Source organism: Nestor notabilis, unplaced genomic scaffold, assembly GCF_000696875.1.
Source record: "Nestor notabilis isolate BGI_N333 unplaced genomic scaffold, ASM69687v1 scaffold293, whole genome shotgun sequence".
In the NCBI taxonomy this organism is placed as follows: domain Eukaryota; kingdom Metazoa; phylum Chordata; class Aves; order Psittaciformes; family Psittacidae; genus Nestor; species Nestor notabilis.
Window position 1 is genome coordinate 175,717 of NW_009923160.1, and position 11,690 is coordinate 187,406.

Below are 11,690 nucleotides of genomic sequence, written 5' to 3' on the forward strand. Positions count from 1 at the left end.
TGTGTTATTAAAGACCAGAACTTAAAAGGCCATGCGAGGGGGAGAGATGGGAGTTATTTTGACACCCTTAACAGTAGGATCCTTGCAAAGGCTGACACAGCAAAGCACTCTACTAAAAGCTATACGATACATCTTACAGAGAAAGCACTAGCTCTGCTCCAAGCAGCCAAGCATTTCAGTTAATTTAAGCCTGCACTAGATCATGCCAGCAGACCCCTCCAGCTGCAGCCCCCAAGAGCATTCCCATGTCCTTCTGTCCCCAGCTCACCAGCATTTGTTTTGGCAGCTTCTGTGCCCTCCCACCCTGACTAACACTAAGCTGTGCTTCCCAGACTCCCCTGCACAAAGCAAGGGTTAAGCCTTTACTCTGAGGCGTGGTGAGGGTCCTCCTTGGATGCATAACCCAGCTATCACCCCTGTTTCTTCTTCTCAGGCTGCACTCTGAAGGATATCACCCTTTGAGTTGAGAAAATGTCCCCTTTTATCCTGCTCTTCTGGTCCTCTCCCCACTCCTTGCACATGGACACTTTGAACCGACCCTGCTAACCCCCAGGGGAGCTAAGTGCAGGGGAGTTGTTGGTCGTTGTAGGCGTTTCTGGAGGGATGTGAAGTGGCAGATGCTGTTTGAGGCCATGTCTTGCCTGGTCACTGCTCAGTCTTGTAGTGTCCCCTGGTGTTTGAAGACATCAGCTCAAAGCAGCTGGAGCTGCAGGGCTCACCGCAGGGCTTATTTATCCAGGAACACCCAAGGAAGTGCAATGGCACAAGGTGGACCTGCACTGCAAAAACCCTTCTAACATCTACGGCTATATTCCCAGGGACATCCCTGTTAACACGGTGCTTCTAAAAAGGGCACTGAATGACCGTTTTCAGTACAAGCCTTCTCAGAATTGATATAAAAGCTCACCATACAGAAATGCTTACGAGGGGGAATTGGAGGGATTTGCCTTTCAGCTTGGCCTCCAGTGGACATAAAGTGTTTTGGCCATACTGTGCCTGTGCCTGTCTTCCTCCCCACAGTAACTCTGAAAGGCTGAATTCACTCAAATCCAAAGGGGCACAATTCAGCTCCTACAAGCCTGTCAAGAATAAGCAGCCTTGCAGAAAATATTAATGGTTCTTCATACATTTACCTATTTTTCCACTGGGCATAAAATCTCCAGTGAGATGTGAGAAACAGAGGGAAATGCAGCCTGGGACTATGGAGCTTACTCCATGAGTGAGAAGAGCCAGGAGGTCTTGCAGAGAAGGGCTGCTAGCTTCTTATGTGGGACTCTTCCCATGCTAGAGAAGAAGAGTAATATGGTGAGCTGAAATGTTTCTGCATTGTGAGCCAAAGGATGTCGGTGCAGGAACATCCCAAACTCCCAGTTTCAGCAATATATATGTGTGTAGCTATATATATATGTCTGTATACACATACTATTTTGGTGGTTTAAATCAGCCCCTGTATACTAAAACGTCTTATATGTATACTAAACCTTATACTTAGAATCAGAAAGGACCAGATTCCTCAGGTTTGCTGTAATATTTATGGATCCTTATCTCCATGGAGGATCAACTTACAATAAATACATGAGAGATTTTGACATAATAATCATAATAAAAATCCAGATGAATTGTGTGGTTACGCAGCATAACTGTTTGACCTCAGCACTTGCTATGGCTATAAGCTACGAGGCAGTATTGTATTCAGAAAGCATGCCTTAGGGTTTTGCTGTTCCAAGCTGGTAAATAAAACTGACTGGAGAGACATGGGCGTCTTGGTGAGCTAAATTGATGCTCATGGACAAGGTAAGCATTCAAGACTGAGAGGATTATCCCAGGTAAAATTTCAGCTGAAACAAAGTTGATGTTAAATGTAGTTATCTCAAATGAAAGAATATGACCTACTGAAATTGCATTCCAATATTTATCTGATCCCTAGAACTAGTTTGATACTTTTTAGCTTCAAAATGTATTGGCTTTTCAACAAACTACTCCTATTTATTTCCATGTTTATTTTTACCTTTTTGAAGACAGGTCATTTACTATCTTTGCAAACCACCTGACACAAACTTTGTTTATACTGCTGGGCATTAGTTTTATAACACAAATAGTATGCATCTGTGTTGACTGAACACACACATGTATCTACCAGTGTATCTTACTCAGTCTAACTAATTTTCTGTGCTTCGGTTAAATTCTCTTGCTGTCTTTTCCTTGGAAAGAAAACAATGGCTTGGGGAAAGAACCATCCAGCACTTTCAGTGGCACTGTTAAACACCATGTTGTGTTTCTCTTTAAAGCAAGACAGGCACACATGGTGAGAGAACAGAAGTAGTGAAAAGACACAGCCCCAGTTCTGATGTGCAGAGTGTACGGGCTGGAAATCCATCCATAAGCAGGACAGGATTTGTGAGAGCTCCCATCTACTCCCAAACAGAGAGAGCTTTTCAATCAGGCTCCCACGGCACTTCCCTTTTGCAGAGGCACTGCAGCAATTGCAGATACTTCCAGGAGGTGGCAGGAATATTTTTGCGGAGAAGAGAGAAGGATTAAAAGGACGAAAGAGAACACCTAGCAAGCACCAATCTGAAAAGACTTTTACTCTTTCCATATTGAGGGGGGTTCAGCTCTCTGCACATGTTGGCCTCTGGGGGACATTACCAGTCCGAATCATAGAATGGTTAGGGTTGGAAAGGACCTTAAGCATTCTATATATAGCGATTTTCTAAGGAGGGGATATAAAATAGCTTGATCCCCACTTGGCAATGAGCAGACAAGACGAGGGCTAAAAGAGTTCCACACTGCACACATTTAGTTAAGTGCTACCAGTAACAGCAATGCAGAAAAGTCTTAAATGGTCTATCCTATCTGGGCAGTTACTGGTCATATACTGCTTAGTGGCAACGTTGAATTATGCTGGAAATACTACTAATGAAAAAACCCCAACAGTGTTTAAGTGAAAAGTGAACCTGGTTCTGAGGCTATTCTATAGGAGAGAGGTGGTGAAGGGGTTAACGAGGTGTGGTGCAACGCCCTGATAGGCGTGATGGGCTGCTGATGGGGGTGATTAGGCTAGCAGGTGGAGGCCTGATGACCCTTGATGCTGCCTCAGCCAGGTGGAAGAGGGAGTGATGCTAATGTTTCATGGTTCTGTTCTCCCCTTGCGCAGCCTGACCAGAACTCTCATTATCCTTCATTTACATCTATTAAATACACCAAAGTAAGGAGATCATTGCTCCTCCGCACTATTCAGGGCGTTAGTATCGGGTAGTTTGGAATTTGAATTCTACTATGGCAGAGGATGAGACCATGACTTAGCTCTGCAGGCGAGTTTGCTGGCTCCTCTCTCCTCTCCAAAGCAGGCGCGGCTGTTTGGTAAGTTTTGCGCCTGAAACTAAATCGGATGATAGCCGGGTGAAACTAAGATTAACGAATTACCAGTTGGTTATGTTTCCATAGGAGTTCAATTAATTATTGGCTTGCTTTGAATTTTAGCATTAGTGAGTTTATCAACGGCAATTCCCAATCTGTATTTCCGTTGCTTCAATGAACCACACTATTCATGAGTCTGTAACCATGGAAGTTCTTACCGAACGTGACTGTATTATTGTGTTGAATTGGTTATAACCAGAAATGAAGCCTGGCTGCCCCCAGCCCTTATGGTCTCTGAGGACTGGCTGGAACTCGAGGATTTATTTTCTGCTCAGTTCCTATACTCTTAACGCAATGTATTACCTCATTCCCACGAGCAGCGCTTGTGTGCAAAGGAAGGTTGGAGGATTTCCGAGCAGATCTGGGTTGTCAAAATGTCTTTACTTTTCCTACTTCAATCTATGGGTCTTATAAAGGTGACTGCACGTATTGTTATCTCCAGATATCCCAAGGTGGGCAGGCCACCTGAAAATCCTGTCGTGCAAAAGCATTCATTTACGCTTTGAATTTAGAGGGACCGAACTCCATTGTTAGTATTATTGTCCTTAATCTTTAGCAGCATCAGGTGTTGCTGTGAAGGATCAGCTTTGTTGTACATGCACTGCAAAACCAAACCATTTCTCAGGGGCTTGTTCTCACAGTCCTACCCTCTAAGCACATAACCCGGGTGCTGCTGAAGCACTGGTGTTTGTAGGGTGTCCTCTGAACTCAGCCTCTTGGGACAAGCTGGAATTACAGCAGCAGGGATATTTTCTCAGGGAAAGAATCCTCTATTCAGAAATTGATTTTTGGCACACTTTAGTAGGACATTACTGAAACCATTTGCAAAATAGCTGTGCTGTATTCATATAGTACCACGCAGGAATTGGAGCAGTAGTGTGGAAATGAAACATTTCAGTACCGGTTAATATGGATTGTTTCAGTCTTACTAAAACACTTCAGGAAGGTCAAAGCAAAATATTGTCGGAATTATTTTCCTCGGTGAAGAAGGAGACTTGCCTTTGAGATCACATATAAATTTGATCATTCCCCAAACAACAGACAACTACATGCTCCAAAAAGCCTCACAATAAAGAACCGTTCTGCAGGGTAGAGCCGGTAGTCTGAATTTGAAGTTACTTGACCTAAAAATTCCCCTGCATCTATAGCATCTTAGGAATCTCAGTAAACCAACAGGAAATACTTGCTGCGGACCTGCATGAGGTCCTAATGGTGGTTCTCCACTCCCTGGAAACTCCTCTAGGTGGGTTTTCGTTGGGTCTAGTGACCACTGCATAAGTTATTTGGGCTGAGGCTAGATCCTTGACATGCATTGACTGGGACGTTGAGCCCCAGATATCATTTGTACCTATGTGTGCATACGTGCTTGTGCAAAGCCAGAGATATGTCAGAAGACCAAAGCATTTGTGGGTTAGTTCCAAAATATGTGGGTGGCCAAACGGGACCAATGTGAGCAGTAAATCTGACAGGGGTTGGTTGCATCCTGAGACCCTGCCATTGTCATCTTTCAAAGCATGTGTTGTGCACACTAGGTGTGCTCTGTAGGGAGTCCTTTAGAGAGCAAAGTTTCTGCTTGAAGTGTTGATACAAAGGCTTTAAAACCTTGAGGTGGACTCGGATTCCAACCTTTTATCACTTTCAAGGAAAACAGTCTGAATTAAATCAAGAAGAAGTGGAAAATATCTATTAAGCACTCATCTTGGGATAATGTAACTGCATTTTGTGCTCATCTCTCAGGGCAGATGTGTACTTTAGCTACTGGTTTTCCTTGGCACTTGCTTTTCAGAGGCATCTGGAAGCTCTGAAAAAGGTACCAGCTGCTGAGACAATTCATGTTCCTGTCTTAAAAATGCTGGGGGAAACATATCTACCTTTTGGACCAAAGGAAAAGGTAGAGTGAAAGAGAGACAGCAGTCCAAGAAGCTTTCTTGAGCTATTACACACTGATGAGCTGTTGCCCTGTGTTCAGAGCACAGTTCACATACCTTCAAGCCCTGAGATGGAAAACATGCATGAACAGAGTCCAACTGAAGTGTGGACCAACCCACTCCTGTGTTAGGAGGTCCATTGCTTTTCTGTGATCCTGTTGTGCGAGCTTTCATCACAGATACCTTTAGTATGTGTCTTCTGCCCCTCAATTTAAAATTAACTGCCAAGGCCAATCACTGACCTCCCTTTTTCCTATCCTTTTTTAAATCTCCTTATAGTAAACTCATCGCTTACTGAAAATGTAAGAGTTTTATTTTCCACTCTATCTTCCTTCATTAATCCCCTTGTCTTCCATCCTCATCTGTAATACAAAGGAACGAGAAATCATCTCTCATTATTTAGCATAATATTAGCATTAGGTTTCTATGTGTTCTTTTGCAGAATCCACCAGAACCTCCTTCAAAAGAACAGCATATATCTAGCCAGGCTTTGCATTTCTAGATCATTAACAAACATGGATTTATGAAATTCTGGCAGTTTGTCTCTTTCTCACCGAGGAGAAACAGAAACCCCTTCTGCTTTCATCTCCTTTGAAAGCATTTAAAACCTTCTCTTCATAGTTCCTCTGCAATTCATGCCAAGAAAATATTCCTTCAAGGTCAGGTCTGCGGGAGAGGCCAAATGAAATGTTGGACCTCAGTGGTATTATGAGATCATCTGGACAGGTAATATTGGCCTTGGGAAAGAGCTTTCCTCCTTGAATTCCTAGTGCTGGCTCCAGCCAGCTTGCTTTTTAAGAAATAAAAGAGTCTTTGAAGGGCCTTATCTATAACAAACACTCAGTGGCTTAAGCTTAAGAGACCCTGGGCTACTATATCCAGTTTCTTTCCATTCTCCTGCCTAGTTTCTAACAGTACCTAACCTTGTAGTTTTGGCTTCCTTTCACTGGGAAGTGGGAGAAATGGCAAACTTTGCCTTGGAAGTTGCAGAAAACCTTCCTGCCCATGGAGAACCACAAGATGTTACAGGGACTATGAGCAGGACTGGCAGCAACAGATAACCACTTTTCTCTTCTCTTGATCTCTGTGCACTTATCTGTAACCACAGAGTTAGTATTTGTCACCAGAAGACCCAAGGTTGGGTATAAAAGTGTATCTTTTTCCCCTGGGTTCTTGCTTTAGTCTCCTAGACTAAAACCACCCCAAGTTATCCAATAAATGAGGAAAAAGCTGACATGGTGACCAAGTCACAAAAGGTTTACATGGGTGACCTGATTCTCACACCTTGCTCTGTGACTGCTGAGGAGAGAACAGCTGAAATGTGTTTCATAGGGATTTCATCTAGAAACAAAGGAAAGCCCTAAATTTGCTGAGAAACACCTGAGCTGCCCAGTGTTAAGGAGTCATTTAAGGCTGGGCACAAGTGTGGGGAGTGATGAGATGGCTTTGTGCTCCAGGCAGTATATCAGGGCAATGCTAAAGTCTGTTTTTAATCATAAAAGCAGTTTAAAAAGGAATATCCTGGTTTATTAATTCTGTGAAGAGTTCTGCCTGCCTTAGCTAAGCATGGAAACTGCGTGGAAATACCCAATCAGGTCTTGACTGCAAAGGAATGAATTGGTGAGCCAATATCTTACTGTGGTCCTTGCCCAGCTCTTTCAGTCCATCTCCATAGGAGACAAATGTTTGTGGGGATGCTGCGTGGGTCTGTTTATGTTTTTCTGAGTGGGTCTTCCAGTTAGTGCTCCTTTGAGGTGAATGAAGCATTTCACATCTTTGCTAACATTTTTTTCTTGCTCTGTAGGATAAAACCAGCCACCAAACTGGTCCTGGCTTGTTGCTTTGGGTGTTGTGGTTCTGCTGTGCTACCAGAGAAGGAGCTTGTTTTGCTGCTAGAGCAGTGTGTGCTGCTGGTAGGGTAAAGGGCAGCCTTAGAAAGCCAGACTCAGACACTGCTGTGTTGCTTCATGTTGAAGCAACATCACCTTGGTTTATATTTTGTAATGAAAACTTTGTTTTTTTGCTTTGGTGCTCCATTTGTTGGGGGTGTCCTAAAACCTACTTGTTCCCCATAGATGATTACAGCCACTCTTTACATGGAGAACTGTACTGGCCCTTTGGAGCAGAGGAGGCTCTGTGCAGGCACTCTTTTCCTTGACCACCTCTTGTACAGGGCTGCAAGAACCTCTGTAGTGTGTTTGTGCCACTGGCACATCCTTGCTGCTGCAAGGCGAAGCAGCCCCTGCAGACCTCAATGCAGGAGGAAAGTTGCTATTTCTCCTTGGAACAAGCACTCCCATACAGCCTTAAGAGAGCAGGGGAAGGTCTTCCTGCTGTTTTCTCTGCCTTTCTAGGGTGGGGGGGAGCATTCTTTATAAAACACACTGGAGACTGGTAAAACAAAGCTGCCCCTATGAAAAAGCTTGCATTAATTTAGGAAGAGGTTTTTTTTCTCTGATTAATTGTGTGGGTGTGTATATATGCTGGGAAAGGCAATAATGTTTACTGGAATTGTACTATAAATGGTTGCTAACTTCCAATTTGCTACGTGATAAGTATCATAATTGATACTACAATATGTTAACATTCAAAGCATGAGCTCCTCTTTCATGTGGTTTTATTTTCATGCATGAGTAGTGTGGAAGGTTTTGAAGACACCTTCTTTCAAAGACTAGGACATCTTTACATCTTTCCTCCATATCAAGAGGAGGATAAGACATCTTTTAAAAAGAGATATATATCACTGGGTTTTTGTATGTAGAAATAAATGATTGAAATTGTTAAAAGCATTTTAAGTGCAGGGCTGGGCTGAACAACTTGTACCTATATTAAACCTTGGGAACTGGTCAAAAAATCTGAGTACTTTCCCTTCTATCTGAGCAGGTAAGACTTGTGGTAAATGGTGGAAACCATCTGGTCCATTAAAGTTAGGACCAGATGATCCTTGAGGTCCCTTTCAACCTATGATTTTGTGATTCTGTCATCGTATTGCAGAACATGGAGGAGAATCCTTCCTTTTAAGCTGTAATATAACTCAGAAAAAATATGCTTTTAGCCATATGTGAGGTTATAGGACAAAATCAATGAATTCAGGAAGGAGGGATTACAGCAGTGTGATATCTGCCTTTGTTAGACAACTCATTTTAGACATAGATTTTAAATGTCCCTTTGCAGTATATTTTTATACTTAGACTCTCAGGTTCAGACCCTCAATTTTTGTTTGGGTGACCGATTTCTATCAAAACAGGTAGACGTTTAGCACCAAAGTAAGGCTGCCATGAATGTCATGCTTTAGGACTCTCTTTATTTTGTGAGTAGATCCACAGGTTCTGATCCCTCATATTAACTCTTGTGGGGGCTTTCTGGTTCATAAATATTTTTGAGTGACAATTTAGTATAAATTTTATTCCCTCTTAAACCAGAGAATGATTTAAGTAGAGAATCCTGGGGGCATTTTACAGACTTTTAAACTCATTGTTAGTTATGTTAATAAGCAAATAGCCTTTGTTACAACATATATTTCTTTTTGGCACAGTAGTCCTCATTTCATGGCCAGAAAGTCTCTTCCAGTTTTATTTCCTCAGGTTAGGACGGGGTTTGAGTAACAGTTTACCTGTGGATGGCTTTTTGCTTCCTGTTCCAGTTTTTCTGGTATTTTGTTTGCAGCTTGTGGAGATCTGAGGTTTGTGACTGTATGTTTATGCTCTGCAGGGGTGTGTTTTGGTGTGGGTGTTTTTGATTTTGTTGTTCTAAAGGCAGAACTGTTTCTTTACGTCTGGGCTCAATTTCCTATTGAAGGGATTGCTGATTTTAGTAGTAAAATGGGATTAGGCAAGGTTTCACAAAGAAAGTAACTGTTTTCCATATTCTGGCATTGTGCCTTCATAGAATGTTAACATGTAAAGTCCTTTGAGATTGTTCTCTTTTTATAGAGAAGTAGATGCTTAACGTTACCTCTGGCTTTGGGAGGATTTCCATATATCCAGTCTGTGCTCAAGTATTAATTGCACATCTCGGATTCAAATCACTCAGTTTGCACAAACCTTGATGTTATCACTATGTTCCCTACTGGAAAAATAACCTTGCACATAGGCTGTCAGATCTGTTAGTTTCATGTACTGAGGCTTTAGGGTTTATTTTTGTGTGGTAGCAGAATAAAGCCAATATCCCTTTCAGACTGGTGATCTCTGCTGCCTCATTGTTCTCCTCCGTGATTTGTACTACCTGTTTATAAATAACACATTTGCTTGGAGGGTCATGTAGAGGGGGCAAAGCATTTTATGTCATTTAGCATCAAAAGATGGCCCATGAGGTGGGACCAGTAGGATTCTGGCTACCTGGAAACCTTTCTAAGTGCGGCTTTTGCAGAGACGACACCTCGTTAGCCCTGTACATCGCACTTAGGTGTGTTAAGAAGAAAGCTATCTCCAGAGGTTAGGCTGCAGGTGGCAGCAGCAATCTTTCCCTGCGGCAGCTGGAAAAGCTGCAGCAGCCTTCACTGATACCTGCGCGTAATTCAGCTCCTTACAAAATCAGTTCAGTGGTAAAATAGAAAACTGTAAGCAAAGAGTGCAAAGATTGTCGTCTAACCACCGAGATGTGGGGACACTCTTCATTTCCCCCTCCCTTTTCTTCTTAAGAGGAAGGGATGGGGAGAGTCTCTTCATTGCACAGTACTAGACATATGCAAGAAATCACATTTATGCGGAGTGATTGGTCTGGCTGGCTTTGCCTGAGTCCTCTATTGAGCAGCTACAGCCTTTTTGTGCTTTTGAGTGTGTATATTTTTTTCTTTTCCTGCTTCTTCTGTGCTTTACTCTGATAGCAGGGAGCTGTTATTTCATGATACCAGTAACTAAAAGCAGTAAGTTCTTTCTATTCATTATTATTCCAGGCAGAGAGCTGGACCTCAGAGCTCTGTTGGCTTGAATGCTTCGTATATGAACTTTCTAGCTGAGAGAGATATCGCTTCCCACAACTCCTGGTGCTGGCTGTTGTACCTGTCCACACATGATGTGAGTTGACACCAGTAGTTTACCTGCAAGTGCCACTTGGATCACATCTGTACAGTCTTTGTGTGTCACTTGCTGCAGCTCTTGAATTATTCAATGCTGCCACTCAGAGAACCACCTCCACACTGCTTAGGGGAGTTGCACTCCAGGAGGGGAGACCCTATCTATAGATGTGTTGGGTTTTGGAAGCTGGATGGAGCTAAAGGTTGCAGATGTTGTCCAGTAGCTGGGCTCATATTAGCAGATGTGCTGTTTCTATCTCTGTTGAAGACCTGAGGGAGTTTCATTAGTGTGTTGCATGAATTTTCTGGCTTGTCTCAGGATGGAATGGATGCATAACTAACATGTGTGCTCCAGCTGGTGACATCTAGTCCAGGGAATGATGTCATCTGACCCTCCCCTTTGGCACAAAATTGCCATCACCAAAGGAGAAGGGAAGATGTGTTAGGGGAGCTGCTGTCTTCTGAAAGAGGCCCTCAACTGGGACACAGCTCCTGCACCAAAAAGCCTAGACTGATGCATGGTGATGAGATACCAGCTGCAAGGACACTGAGGTTATACCTCCTATGCATTTGTGTCACCTTATAGAATCATTTAGATTGGAAAAGACCTTAAAAATCACAGAGTCCAACTCTTAACCTAACACTGCCAAGTTCACCACTAAACCATGTCCCTAAGTGCCACATCTACATGTCTCCTAAATACCTTCAGGAGTGGTAGCTCAACCACTTCCATGAGCAGCCTCTTCCAATGCTTAATAACCCTTTTGGTGAAGACATTTTCCTAATATCCAATCTAACACTCCCCTGGTACAACTTTATGCTATTTTCTCTTGTCCTATTGCTATTGTTGGATAATGCTTGAAGTCCAGAACTGGTTCACATCTGAAGTGCTCAGATCAATGTTGGGACTAACACCCTAATTAATGTTGATTGTATCTCAGATGCTAAGATTCCGTTGTTTGCTCATATGCAACCAGTTACAGAATTGGCCCTTTAGCACAAGCTGTGGAAATACTCTGCATGATGCGAGAAGTTGTAGCAATAGTTTACTCCATGTGTAAACAGCAGTGGTATGTACAAACCAGGTGCTGGAGAATTACAAAAAATGCATGAAATAGTTTGACACCCTCTTGATAGGAAGAACGTGGTGAATGTAAAGACTCTGTGGTGGTTAGGGAGAGAAGGCCAACAAAGCCTCTGTGTGCTTAGTGATTAAGTGAGCATAGAGAAATAAAAATTCTTGTAGTGCCCTGCAAATTGAAGGTGGTCCAGAAGGTGTATAACTGTTTTAGCTGTCCCAGCACATAAATCACACAGGGAATTCCTGA